This window comes from Bos indicus x Bos taurus, chromosome 9 (assembly GCF_003369695.1).
Source record: "Bos indicus x Bos taurus breed Angus x Brahman F1 hybrid chromosome 9, Bos_hybrid_MaternalHap_v2.0, whole genome shotgun sequence".
Classification (NCBI taxonomy): domain Eukaryota; kingdom Metazoa; phylum Chordata; class Mammalia; order Artiodactyla; family Bovidae; genus Bos; species Bos indicus x Bos taurus.
In genome coordinates, this window is record NC_040084.1 from 13,781,599 (window position 1) to 13,795,721 (window position 14,123).

The window sequence follows — 14,123 nt, forward strand, 5'->3', positions numbered from 1 at the left end:
ATCAAACACAAAGAACAAATATTAAAAGCAGCAAGGGAAAAACAACAAATAACACACAAGGGAATTCCCATAAGGATAACAGCTGATCTTTCAATAGAAACTCTTCAAGCCAGGAGGGAATGGCAAGACATACTTAAAATGATGAAAGAAAATAACCTACAGCCCAGATTATTGTACCCAGCAAGGATCTCATTCAAGTATGAAGGAGAAATCAAAAGCTTTTCAGACAAGCAAAAGCTGAGAGAATTCTGCACCACCAAACCAGCTCTCCAACAAATACTAAAGGATATTCTCTAGACAGGAAACACAAAAACGGTGTATAAACTCGAACCCAAAACAATAAAGTAAATGGCAACGGGAACATACTTATCAGTAATTACCTTAAACGTAAATGGGTTGAATGCCCCAACCAAAAGACAAAGACTGGCTGAATGGATACAAAAACAAGACCCCTACATATGTTGTCTACAAGAGACCCACCTCAAAACAGGGGATACATACAGACTGAAAGTGAAGGGCTGGAAAAAGATTTTCCATGCAAATAGGGACCAAAAGAAAGCAGGAGTAGCAATACTCATATCAGATAAAATAGACTTTAAAAAAAAGGCTGTGAAAAGAGACAAAGAAGGTCACTACATAATGATCAAAGGATCAATCCAAGAAGAAGATATAACAATTATAAATATATATGCACCCAACACGGGAGCACCACAGTACGTAAGACAACTGCTAACAAGTATGAAAGGAGAAATTAACAATAACACAATAATAGTGGGAGACCTTAATACCCCACTTACACCTATGGATAGATAAACTAAACAGAAAATTAACAAGGAAACACAAACTTTAAACGATACAATAGACCAGTTAGACCTAATTGATATCTATAGGTCATTTCATCCCAAAACAATGAATTTCACCTTTTTCTCAAGCGCACATGGAACCTTCTCCAGGATAGATCACATCCTGGGCCATAAAGCTAGCCTTGGTAAATTCAAAAAGATAGAAATCATTCCAAGCATTTTTTCTGACCACAATGCAGTAAGATTAGATCTCAATTACAGGAGAAAAACTATTAAAAATTCCAACATATGGAGGCTGAACAACACGCTGCTGAATAACCAACAAATCACAGAAGAAATCAAAAAAGAAATCAAAATTTGCATAGAAACGAATGAAAATGAAAACACAACAACCCAAAACCTGTGGGACACGGTAAAAGCAGTCCTAAGGGGAAAGTTCATAGCAATACAGGCACACCTCAAGAAACAAGAAAAAAGTCAAATAAATAACCTAACTCTACACCTAAAGCAACTAGAAAAAGAAGAAATGAAGAACCCCAGGGTTAGTAGAAGGAAAGAAATCTTAAAAATTAGAGCAGAAATAAATGCAAAAGAAACAAAAGAGACCATAGCAAAAATCAACAAAACCAAAAGCTGGTTCTTTGAAAGGATAAATAAAATTGACAAACCATTAGCCAGACTCATCAAGAAACAAAGGGAGAAAAATCAAATCAACAAAATTAGAAACGAAAATGGAGAGATCACAACAGACAACACAGAAATACAAAGGATCATAAGAGACTACTATCAACAATTATATGCCAATAAAATGGACAACGTGGAAGAAATGGACAAATTCTTAGAAAAGTACAACTTTCCAAAACTGGACCAGGAAGAAATAGAAAATCTTAACAGACCCATCACAAGCATGGAAATTGAAACTGTAATCAAAAATCTTCCAGCAAACAAAAGCCCCGGTCCAGACGGCTTCACAGCTGAATTCTACCAAAAATTTAGAGAAGAGCTAACACCTATCCTGCTCAAACTCTTCCAGAAAATTGCAGAGGAAGGTAAACTTCCAAACTCATTCTATGAGGCCACCATCACCCTAATACCAAAACCTGACAAAGATCCCACAAAAAAAGACAACTACAGGCCAATATCACTGATGAACATAGATGCAAAAATCCTTAACAAAATTCTAGCAATCAGAATCCAACAACACATTAAAAAGATCATACACCATGATCAAGTGGGCTTTATCCCAGGGATGCAAGGATTCTTCAATATCCGCAAATCAGTCAATGTAATACACCACATTAACAAATTGAAAAATAAAAACCATATGATTATCTCAATAGATGCAGAGAAAGCCTTTGACAAAATTCAACATCCATTTATGATAAAAACTCTCCAGAAAGCAGGAATAGAAGGAACATACCTCAACATAATAAAAGCTATATATGACAAACCCACTGCAAACATTATCCTCAATGGTGAAAAATTGAAAGCATTTCCTCTAAAGTCAGGAACAAGACAAGGGTGCCCACTTTCACCATTACTATTCAACATAGTTTTGGAAGTTTTGGCCACAGCAATCAGAGCAGAAAAAGAAATCAAAGGAATCCACATTGGAAAAGAAGAAGTAAAACTCTCACTATTTGCAGATGACATGATCCTCTACATAGAAAACCCTAAAGACTCCACCAGAAAACTACTAGAAATAATCAATGACTACAGTAAAGTTGCAGGATATAAAATCAACACACAGAAATCCCTTGCATTCCTATACACTAATAATGAGAAAACAGAAAGAGAAATTAAGGAAACAATTCCATTCACCATTGCAACGGAAAGAATAAAATACTTAGGAATATATCTACCTAAAGAAACTAAAGACCTATATATAGAAAACTATAAAACACTGGTGAAAGAAATCAAAGAGGACACTAATAGATGGAGAAATATACCATGTTCATGGATTGGAAGAATCAATATAGTGAAAATGAGTATACTACCCAAAGCAATTTATAGATTCAACGCAATCCCTATCAAGCTACCAACAGTATTCTTCACAGAGCTAGAACAAATAATTTCACAATTTGTATGGAAATACAAAAAACCTCGAATAGCCAAAGCGATCTTGAGAAGGAAGAATGGAACTGGAGGAATCAACCTACCTGACTTCAGGCTCTACTACAAAGCCACAGTTATCAAGACAGTATGGTACTGGCACAAAGACAGAAATATTGATCAATGGAATAAAATAGAAAGCCCAGAGATAAATCCACGCACATATGGACACCTTATCTTCGACAAAGGAGGCAAGAATATACAATGGATTAAAGACAATCTCTTTAACAAGTGGTGCTGGGAAATCTGGTCAACCACTTGTAAAAGAATGAAACTGGACCACTTTCTAACACCATACACAAAAATAAACTCAAAATGGATTAAAGATCTAAACGTAAGACCAGAAACTATAAAACTCCTAGAGGAGAACATAGGCAAAACACTCTCCGACATACATCACAGCAGGATCCTCTATGACCCACCTCCCAGAATATTGGAAATAAAAACAAAAATAAACAAATGGGACCTAATTAACCTTAAAAGCTTCTGCACATCAAAGGAAACTATTAGCAAGGTGAAAAGACAGCCTTCAGAATGGGAGAAAATAATAGCAAATGAAGCAACCGACAAACAACTAATCTCAAAAATATACAAGCAACTCCTACAGCTCAACTCCAGAAAAATAAAGGACCCAATCAAAAAATGGGCCAAAGAACTAAATAGACATTTCTCCAAAAAAGACATACAGATGGCTAACAAACACATGAAAAGATGCTCAACATCACTCATTATCAGAGAAATGCAAATCAAAACCACTATGAGGTACCATTTCACACCAGTCACAATGGCTGCGATCCAAAAGTCTACAAATAATAAATGCTGGAGAGGGTGTGGAGAAAAGGGAACCCTCTTACACTGTTGGTGGGAATGCAAACTAGTACAGCCACTATGGAGAACAGTGTGGAGATTCCTTAAAAAACTGGAAATAGAACTGCCTTATGATCCAGCAACCCCACTGCTGGGCATACACACTGAGGAAACCAGAAGGGAAAGAGACACATGTACCCCAGTGTTCATCGCAGCACTGTTTATAATAGCCAAGACATGGAAGCAACCTAGATGTCCATCAGCAGATGAATGGATAAGAAAGCAGTGGTACATATACACAATGGAGTATTACTCAGCCATTAAAAAGAATACATTTGAATCAGTTCTAATGAGGTGGATGAAACTGGAGCCTATTATACAGAGTGAAGTAAGCCAGAAGGAAAAACATAAATACAGTATTCTAACGCATATATATGGAATTTAGAAAGATGGTAACAATAACCCTGTGTACGAGACAGCAAAAGAGACACTGATGTATAGAACAGTCTTATGGACTCTGTGGGAGAGGGAGAGGGTGGGAAGATTTGGGAGAATGACATTGTAACATGTAAAATATCATGTAAGAAACGAGTTGCCAGTCCAGGTTCGATCCACGATACTGGATGCTTGGGGCTAGTGCACTGGGACGACCCAGAGGGATGGTATGGGGAGGGAGGAGGGAGGAGGGTTCAGGATGGGGAACACATGTATACCTGTGGTGGATTCATTTTGATATTTGTCAAAACTAATACAATTATGTAAAGTTTAAAAATAAAATAAAATTAAAAAAAAAAAAAGATTGCTGGGAGAAATATCAATAACCTCAGATGTGCAGATGACACCACCCTTATGGCAGAAAGTGAAGAGGAACTCAAAAGCCTCTTGATGAAAGTGAAAGAGGAGAGTGAAAAAGTTGGCTTAAAGCTCAACATTCAGAAAATGAGGATCATGGCATCTGATCCCATCACTTCATGGGAAATAGATGGGGAAACAGTGGAAACAGTGTCAGACTTTATCTTTTTGGGCTCCAAAATCACTGCAGATGGTGATTTCAGCCATGAAATTAAAAGATGCTTACTCTTTGGAAGGAAGGTTATGACCAACCTAGATAGCATATTCAAAATAGAGACATTACTTTGCCAACAAAGGTCCGTCTAGAAAAGGCTACGGTTTTTCCAGTGGTCATGTATGGATGTGCGAGTTGGACTGTGAAGAAAGCTGAGTGCCAAAGAATTGATGCTTTTGAACTGTGGTGTTGGAGAAGATTCTTGAGAGTCCCTTGGACTGCAAGGAGATCCAACCAGTCCATCCTAAAGGAGATCAACCCTGGGTGTTCATTGGAAGGACTGATGCTAAAGCTGAAACTCCTGTACTTTGGCCACCTCATGTGAAGAGTTGACTAATTGGAAAAGACTCTGATGCTGGGAGGGATTGGGGGCAGGAGGAAAAGGGGACGACAGAGGATAAGATGGTTGGATGGCATCACTGACTCGACGGATGTGAGTTTGAGTGAACTCTGGGAGTTGGTGATGGACAGGGAGACCTGGGGTGCTGCAATTCATGGGGTCGCAAAAAGTCAGACACAACTGAGTGACTGATCTAACTAATTCTAGATAGTAAGTTAAGAACAAGCTAAAATGAGAAAAAATAGAACAAAAAGTTGTTGTGTTTTGCAGTCACCAATGAATGAATAGATGCAGGCAATGCTCACCAATGGCCTCTAAACTCTTTATGTAGTTCCTGATTGAAATATGGAACACAACTTATAAAGTATTCCAGATCAAAAAAGACTTGAGCCTAAATTTGTTTAGACCTCATAATCTCATGACCAATTTACAAGAATTTCTCCCTAGTGGCTCAGAGGGTAAAGTGTCTGCCTACAATGCGGGAGACCTGGGTTCAATCTCTGGGTCGGGAAGATCCTCTGGAGAAGGAAATGGCAACCCATTCCAGTATTCTTGCCTGGAGAATTCCATGGACAGAGGAGCCTGGTGGGCTATAGTCCATGGGGTTGCAAAGAGTTGGACACAACTGAGCGACTTCACTTCATTCACAAGAGAGAGAATGTCTTCACAATAACTGACATTATAGAGAAGCAATCAGCAAAATCTAGGCAATGAGAAACTTTGAAGGAAAAGTGATTCAGTCTCCTCAACAAAATGTTTGTAAGATCTCTTTTATCCAAAATTTTGCAAGATCTATTTTGTCCAAAAGAGGGATGGAGATAAATTCATTGAATAAAAGCGATCAGAAATATTTTAACAATGGAAACATACGGATTTCACCTATATCCAGACTCGAAAACTACTAAAAACAAAACAAAAAAAAGAACATTTAGAGGATAATCATAGAAATGTCAACATTGACTTGCTGGTTATTAAAGAGTTTTGTGTAATTATTTGGGGTGGAATAACAGTATTGTGATTATGTATAAAAATGGGTTGTTTTATTTTTAGATATGCACTAATGTATTTACAATGTGTTGCCTAGATTTTGTTCAACATATTCAGAGAGAAGGGAGAGCTAAATGGGTAAAAAGAAGCAATATTTGCAATGAATAAATAATTGTTGAATGGGTGATAAGTACATTGAGATGCCTTATATTATAGTCTCTACATTATATATACTTGAAATTTCCACAGTCAGATTCTAAAGCAAAATTTGTGACTATTTTCTATTGTTTTCCAATTTCCAACAATGCCTTGATGAAGTTTCACCCTATTGTTGCCATCAGTACTTTGTATATGACCTTTTAAGTTTCTCTCTAGAAGCTTACCTGTGGTATCTTCAAAAAAGACTGTGATGTCCTTTGGTCTGGGTCTTTGTTCATTCATTGTTCTGAACATTTATTGAAACTTCAATCTAAAAATTCATTTTTCAGTTCTGGAAAATTTTTGTTTTATTATTTTTTGATAATTTAGTTTTACTTGTTATCTATTTTTATGTCACTTATTAATCATGACAGATTCCTACCTTGATCTGCTTATATTTTTAATTCACCTGCTATTAATCTCTGGTTCTTTAATTTAACTTTTTAGAAAAATTTTAATTTTTATTTTCAATCCTTGTATTGGATATTTTTCTTTGCCTATCATAATTATAATTTTAAAGGGTTTTTGTTTTATTTGGTACCTTTATTGTCTTCTTCTTTTCCTCTACAAATGCAATAATTAATTCTATGTTTTAGACGTTGTTTTAGAAGTTTTCTTCTGCTTTGCATAGTGTCCATTTTATTTGAGTATTTTCTTTTGGGGTAAGGGGTAAGCTTTCCTCAAATACTGTATTTGGCAATCTCTGCCATTCACACCTGGGAATGAGAAACTAAAATTCATGGGATTCAGAAGACCAAGAATGTTCCTATTTCATTGTGGGGGTTATTGGATGTCAATCTTAGTAGCATTTTTTTTTATTTTGAATCCACCAGTTTCTTCCTGGAATGTATTACCTTAGCTCCTGCATTACAGAAGTCAAAGGATGGTTGGTTAGGGAGGAAGCTAGGCATCTCCCTGTCCTGAATGTTGACTTTCATTAAATCCCCCTGAGTGTAGTAGATGTGTTTTCTTCAGTTCTTGATATTTTCAAATACACAGTCCCTATTTTGCATACTCTCCAGAGAATGATCATCCTGTCTCCTGGGCTAGGGGTGATGGTCTAGATCTCTGAGTGCATATCTGAAACTTTCAGCTAAGCCCACCTTACCTGACTTGAGATGTAACCGAATCTTCCAATTCCTGAGACTTTTGGCTCCACCTTTTTTCTTTTCAGATGTACTAGAATCCTCGAAATCCTGAGCCTTCTAAATCAGGAATAGTAAATAATTTTCAAAATGCACATGCAGCGTTTAACTGATAATGCTTCTCTCCAAAACTGTGTTGATATAGATTCTGTTTGGGTAAGGTTCATGGTATGATGGTTTAAGACCTTCGCTTGTCAAGTAAAGGTTTTGAGGCAAAGTTTTCAAAGAAAGTCTTGGATAGTGAACAGTGATTTCATGATATCAATTGGAAAGTAGAGTAGTTTGATGTTCATCTCTTTTCAATTCCTTTTTACCCTCTGGGCAAAAGTTTCTTGAAGTAGTAAAGTGATGTTGAAGAATATAGCCCAAGAAGAGTGCCATATGACTGAAGACAGTACACTGAAAGGGTGTGGATGTTTTCATTTATCCCTAATAATAGTAAGATGAAAACTATTGAAAATAGCCATTCTAGAAATCTGGAAGAGAAAATACTGATCAATGCTTTTATTATGGACTTCCCTTGTTGTTCAGCTGGTAAAGAATCCATCTGTAATTCAGGAGACCCTGGTTTAACTCCTGGGTGAGGAAGATCCATAGGAGAAGGGATAGGCTACCAACTCCAGTATGCTTGGGCTTCTCTGGTGGCTCAGCTGTTAAAGAATTTGCCTGCAATGTGGGAGACCTGGGTTCGATCCCCGGGTTGGGAAGATCCCCTAGAGTAAGGGAATGGCTTTTCCAGTATTCTATCCTGGAGAATTCTATGGACTGTAGAGCCCATGGGGTCACAAAGAGTCAGACACAACTGAGTGGCTTTCACATTCAACAGCCATTTTCAATGCTTTTATTAGGCAAGATTATTTTGGTTATAGTGCAGTTCAGTTCAGTTCGGTGGTTCAGTCATGTCTGACTCTTTGTGATCCAATGGACTGCAATATGACAGGCTTCCATGTGCATCACAAACTCCCAGAACTTGCTCAAACTCATGGCCATGGAGTCGATGATGCCATCCAACCAGCTCATCCTCCCTTGTCCCCTTCTCCTCCTGCCTTCAGTCTCTCCCAGAATCAGGGTCTTTTCCAATGAGTCAGTTCTTCACAACAGGTGGCCAAAGTATTGGAGCTTCAGCTTCAGCATCAGTCCTTCCAGTGAATATTCAGGACTGATTTTCTTTACGATGGACTGGTTTGATCTCCTTGCAGTCCAAGGGACTCTCAAAAGTCTTCTCCAACACCACAGTTCAAAAGCATCAAATGTTCACTGCTTAGCTTTCTTTATAGTCCAACTCTCAAATCCATTCATGACTACTGGAAAAACCATAGCCTTGACTAGATGGACCTTTGTTGACAAAGTAATTTATTTTAATTTTATTTTAATATGTATTTTAATATGTATTTTAATATGCTGTCTATGTTGGCCATAGCTTTTCTTCCAAGGAGCAAATGTCTTTTAATTTCATCGGTACAGTCACCATCTGCAGTGATTTTGGAGCCCAAGAAAATAAAGTCTGTCACTGTTTCCATTGTTTTCCCATCTATTTGCCATGAAGTGATGGGATTGGATGCCATGATCTTAGTTTTTTGAATGTGGAGTTTTAAGCCAACTTTTTCACTCTCCTCTTTCACTTTCATCAGGAGGCTCTTCAGTTCCTCTTCATGCTCTCCCATATGGGTGCTGCTGCTGCTGCTAAGTCGCATCAGTCATGTCTGATTCTGTGCAACCCATATGGGTGGTCATCTGCATATTTGAGATTACTGATATTTCTCCTGGCAATCTTGATTCCAGCTTGTGCTTCATCCAGTCCAGCATTTTGCATGATGTACTCTGCATATAAGTTAAAAAAACAGGGTGATACAACCTTGACATACTCCTTTCTCAATTGGGAACCAGTCCATTGTTCCATGTCCATTTCCAACTGTAGCTTGTTGACCTGCATGCAGATTTCTTAGGAGGCAGGTCAGATGGTCTGGTGTACCCATCTCTTTCAGAATTTTCTGCAGTTTGCTGTAGTGAAGAAGAACTAAAGAGCCTCTTGATGAAAGTGAAAGAGGAGAGTGGAAAATTTGGCTTAAAACTCAACATTCAGAAAACTAAGATTGTGGCATCCGGTCCTATCACTTCATGGGAAATAGATGGGGAAACAGTGGAAACTGTGGCTGACTTTATTTTCTTGGGCTCCAAAATCACTGCAGATGGTGATTGCAGCCATGAAATTAAAAGACACTGAAGGAAAGTTATGACCAACCAACCTAGACAGCATATTAAAAAGCAGAGATATTACTTTGTCAGCAAAGGTCCACTGATGGCTGGATGGCATCGCCGACTCAATGGACATGAGTTTGAGTGAACTCCGGGAGTTGGTGATGGACAGGGAGCCTGGCGTGCTGCGATTCATGAGGTCGCAAAGAGTCGGACACGACTGAGAGACTGAACTGAACTGAACTGAACCGATGGTTTTTCCAGTAGTCAAGTATGGATGTGAGAGTTGGACTATAAAGAAAGCTGAGCACCGAAGAATTGATGCTTTTGAACTGTGGTGTTGGAGAAGACTTTTGAGAGTCCCTTGGACTTCAAGGAGATCCAATCAGTCAATCCTAAAGAAGATCAGTCCTGAGTATTCATTGGAAGGACTGATGTTGAAGCTGAAGCTCCAATACTTGGCTACCTGATGCAAAGAGCTGACTCATTTGAAAAGACCCTGATTCTGGGAAAGATTGAAGGTGGGAGTAGAAGGGGTCGACAGAGAATGATATGGTTGGATGGCATCACCGACTCAGTAGACACGAGTCTGAGTAAACTCTTGGAGTTGGTGATGGACAGGGAGGCCTGGTGTGGTGCAGTCCATGGGGTCTCAAAAAGTTGGACACTACTGAGCGACTGAACTGAACTGAACTGAACAGAGTCAAAGGCTTTTGCACAGTCAATAAAGCAGAAGTAGATGTCTTTCTGGAACTCTTGTTTTTCTGTGATCCAACGGATGTTGGCTAATTTAACTCTGGTTCCTCTGTCTTTTCTAAATCCAACTTGAACACCTGGACATTATTGGTTCATGTATTATTGAAGTCTGGATTGGATAATTTTGAGCATTACTTTGATAGTCTGTGAGATGAGTGAAATTGTGCAGTAGTAATTTAACTCTGGTTCCTCTGTCTTTTCTAAATCCAACTTGAACACCTGGACATTATTGGTTCATGTATTATTGAAGTCTGGATTGGATAATTTTGAGCATTACTTTGATAGTCTGTGAGATGAGTGAAATTGTGCAGTAGTTTGAACATCCTTTGGCAGTGCCTTTCTTTGGGATTGTAACAAATACTGACCTTTTCCAGTCCTGTGGCCACTGCTGAGCTTTCTGAATTTGTTGGCATATTGAGTGCAGCACTTTAACAGCATCATCTTTTAGGATTTGAAATAACTCAGCTGGAATTCCATCACCACAAGATTCTCAAACCTCAGTGGCTTAATGTAAGTTAGTGATGCTGCATTCCTATGTAGGTTGGTGGGAGGCTCTGCTTTCAGTAAACCTTGGCTGATAGAGGCTACACCATCTTTGAGTTTTCTCTCTTAAACTCAAGGAGAAGGTTAGGAGAGGAAGAGAGCTTTGCACCTTCAGTTAGGTCATTTGTTAGGTCAGAGATGGAAGCATAACACTTTAGTCCACAGCCTACCAGCTGGAACTAGTTACATGGGTCTGCCTAATTATCAAGGGATTGAGAAATGTACTGGTTCACATATTCACAAAGTATAGTGGTCAGTTTATCACATTGCTTAAGAAATGGTTAAAGAGTAACCATACTGATAGAATAGCACTTTAAATATTTTTACATTTTTTTAAAGTACTGGGTTGTGTTTTTATTGATGTCCAACTCTCATGGATTGCTGTTCATATTAAAACCCCAGTCTCTGCTTTTACAGGCAACATTCTAAGAAGTCTTTATTTCCCTGTCCCATCGCTGAAGACATAAGGGTAATAACCCAGAGTTATTTATGCATTTTTAATAATACTGTCCTTCCTAGGCTTGGGAATTAGATATTTTGCAATAACTGGAAAGGTAGGACATGGAAAGAATGTTGAAATTTATACCGCAAAGTATCTAAAGTTGATTTGGTCTCAAAGGAACCTCCTATCTCCAACTCTCACACTAAATATTCATCTCTTATGGCATTTCCTCCATTAGACCAGTAAATGTTTTTGCTTCCATCTGGACTCAATTCTGAGCTATGTCACTGATGACACTGTCCAGACTATAACGCAGATGGGATTAGAAAAAAAGGAATGTCTATAATCACAAACTCAGGCACTCTTACACAACAGAAAACCTATAATCCAAGTAGTCTTATGTAATATGTTCCATGTGTTTGAGGACAGTGTGATATGGGTATTATCGAAGATTTACCTACTTGTTTTTGAAACAGTATGAACTTTGCATGCTGTCTGTTAACAGTGTATATTTTTGAAATTATATGGTATTAGATTTTAGTCTGTTCTTCCAGACAAAAATTTAAACATTTCCCGTTTAGAGCAGAGCTAACAGCTAAAACTTTTGAGTACTTACTATATGCCAGAGAGAATAGTTGTTTTATAATTCACTAAATTCTTAACACAGTCTGTGATGTTGGTGATATTATTATATACTCATCTGGAGGTGGGAAAATGGATTCAGGAAGGCTAAGTCACCTGCCCTGGCCACGTAGTTGAAGTGGAGTTCTGGGTTAGGCATCTGACTCCAGAACTGGGACTCTTAGCAATGGTCAAGGCTACTCCAGAGTCAAAACTTCCTCATGCACTTCTTTGCAGGTGGGTGTTCCACTGAGGTTTTATGAAAAGTGGGATTAGTATAGAGCATGGCATTTGATTGTATAGAACCTTGAATGTTTAACAATATTTTCTAAAGCTCTGTAATTGCAAGATCCAATAAGAAGCCTAAAATGGATTTTCTTTTTATCCCTGTCCCTAATTCAAGGTCATTCAGCTCAGTCACTTGTGTCTGACTCTTTGCAACCCCATGAACCACAGCACGCCAGGCCTCCCTGTCCATCACCAACTCCCAGAGTTAACTCAAATGCAGGTCCATTGAGTTGGTGATGCCATCCAGCTATTTCATCCTCTGTCGTCACCATCTCTGCCTGCTCTCAATCTTTCCCAGCATCAGGGTCTTTTCAAATGAGTCAGCTTTTCACATCAGGTGGCCAAAGTATTGGAGTTTCAGCTTCAACATGAGTCCTTCCAAAGAACACCAAGGACTGATCTCCTTTAGGATGGACTTGTTGGATCTCCCTGCAGTCCAAGGAACTCTCAAGGGTCTTCTCCAACACCACAGTTCACAAGCATCAATTCTTCGGTGCTCAGCTTTCTTCAGAGTCCAACTCTCACATCCATACATGACTACTGGAAAAACCATAGCCTTGACTAGATGGACCTTTGTTGACAAAGTAATATTTCTGTATTTTAATATGCTATCTAGGTTGGTCATAACTTTCCTTCCAAGGAGTAAGCGTCTTTTAATTTCAAGGCTGCAATCACCATCTTCAGTTATTTTTGAGCCCCCCCAAATAAAGTCAGCCACTGTTTCCACTGTTTCCCCATCTATTTGCTATGAAGTGATATGCAGAATACATCATAAGAAATGCTGGGCTGGAGGAAGCACAAGCTGGAATCAAGACTGCCGGGAGAAATATCAATAACCTCAGATATGCAGATGACACCACCCTTATGGCAGAAAGTGAAGAGGAACTCAAAAGCCTCTTGATGAAAGTGAAAGTGCAGAGTGAAAAAGTTGGCTTAAAGCTCAACACTCAGAAAATGAAGATCATGGCATCTGGTCCCATCACTTCCTGGGAAATAGATGGGGAAACAGTGTCAGACTTCATTATTTTGGGCTCCAAAATCACTGCAGATGGTGACTGAAGCCATGAATTAAAAGATGCTACTCCTTGGAAGGAAAGTTTTGACCAACCTAGATAGCATATTAAAAAGCAGATACCTTCTTTTGCCAACAAAGGTCCATCTAATCAAGGCTGTGCTTTTTACAGTAGTCATGTATGGATGTGAGAGTTGGACTCTGAAGAAAGCTGAGCACTGAAGAATTGATGCTTGTGAACTGTGGTGTTGGAGAAAACTCTTGAGAGTCCCTTGGACTACAAGTAGATCCTACCAGTCCATCCTAAAGGAGATCAGTCCTGGGTGTTCATTAAAAGGACTGATACTAAAGCTGGAACTCCAATACTTTGGCTATCTCATGTGAAGAGTTGACTCATGGGAAAAGACCCTGATGCTGGGTGGGATTGTGGGCAGGAGGAGAAGGGGATGACAGAGGATGAAATGGCTGGATGGCATCACCGACTAAATGGACATGAGTTTGAGTAAACTCCAGGAGTTGGTGATGGAAAGGGAGGTCTGGTGTGCTGTGATTCATCGGGTCACAAAGAGTTGGACACAACTGAGTGACTGAACTGAACTGATGGGACTGAATGCCATGATCTTAGTTTTCTGCGTGTTGAGATTTAAGCTAACTTTTCCACTTTCCTCTTTCACTTTCATCAAGAGGTTCTTTAGTTCCTCTTCACTTTCTGCAATAAGGGTGGTGTCATCTGCATATCTGAGGGTATTAATATTTCTCCTGGCAATCTTGATTCCAACTTGTGCTTCTTCCAGCTCAGCATTTCTC

General features: G+C 38.8%; 1 pseudogene; it reads right to left on the bottom strand.

The window, feature by feature from the left end:
* Window positions 1-14,123, bottom strand: part of LOC113898878 — a 78,060-nt pseudogene that overhangs the window by 28,614 nt on the left and 35,323 nt on the right.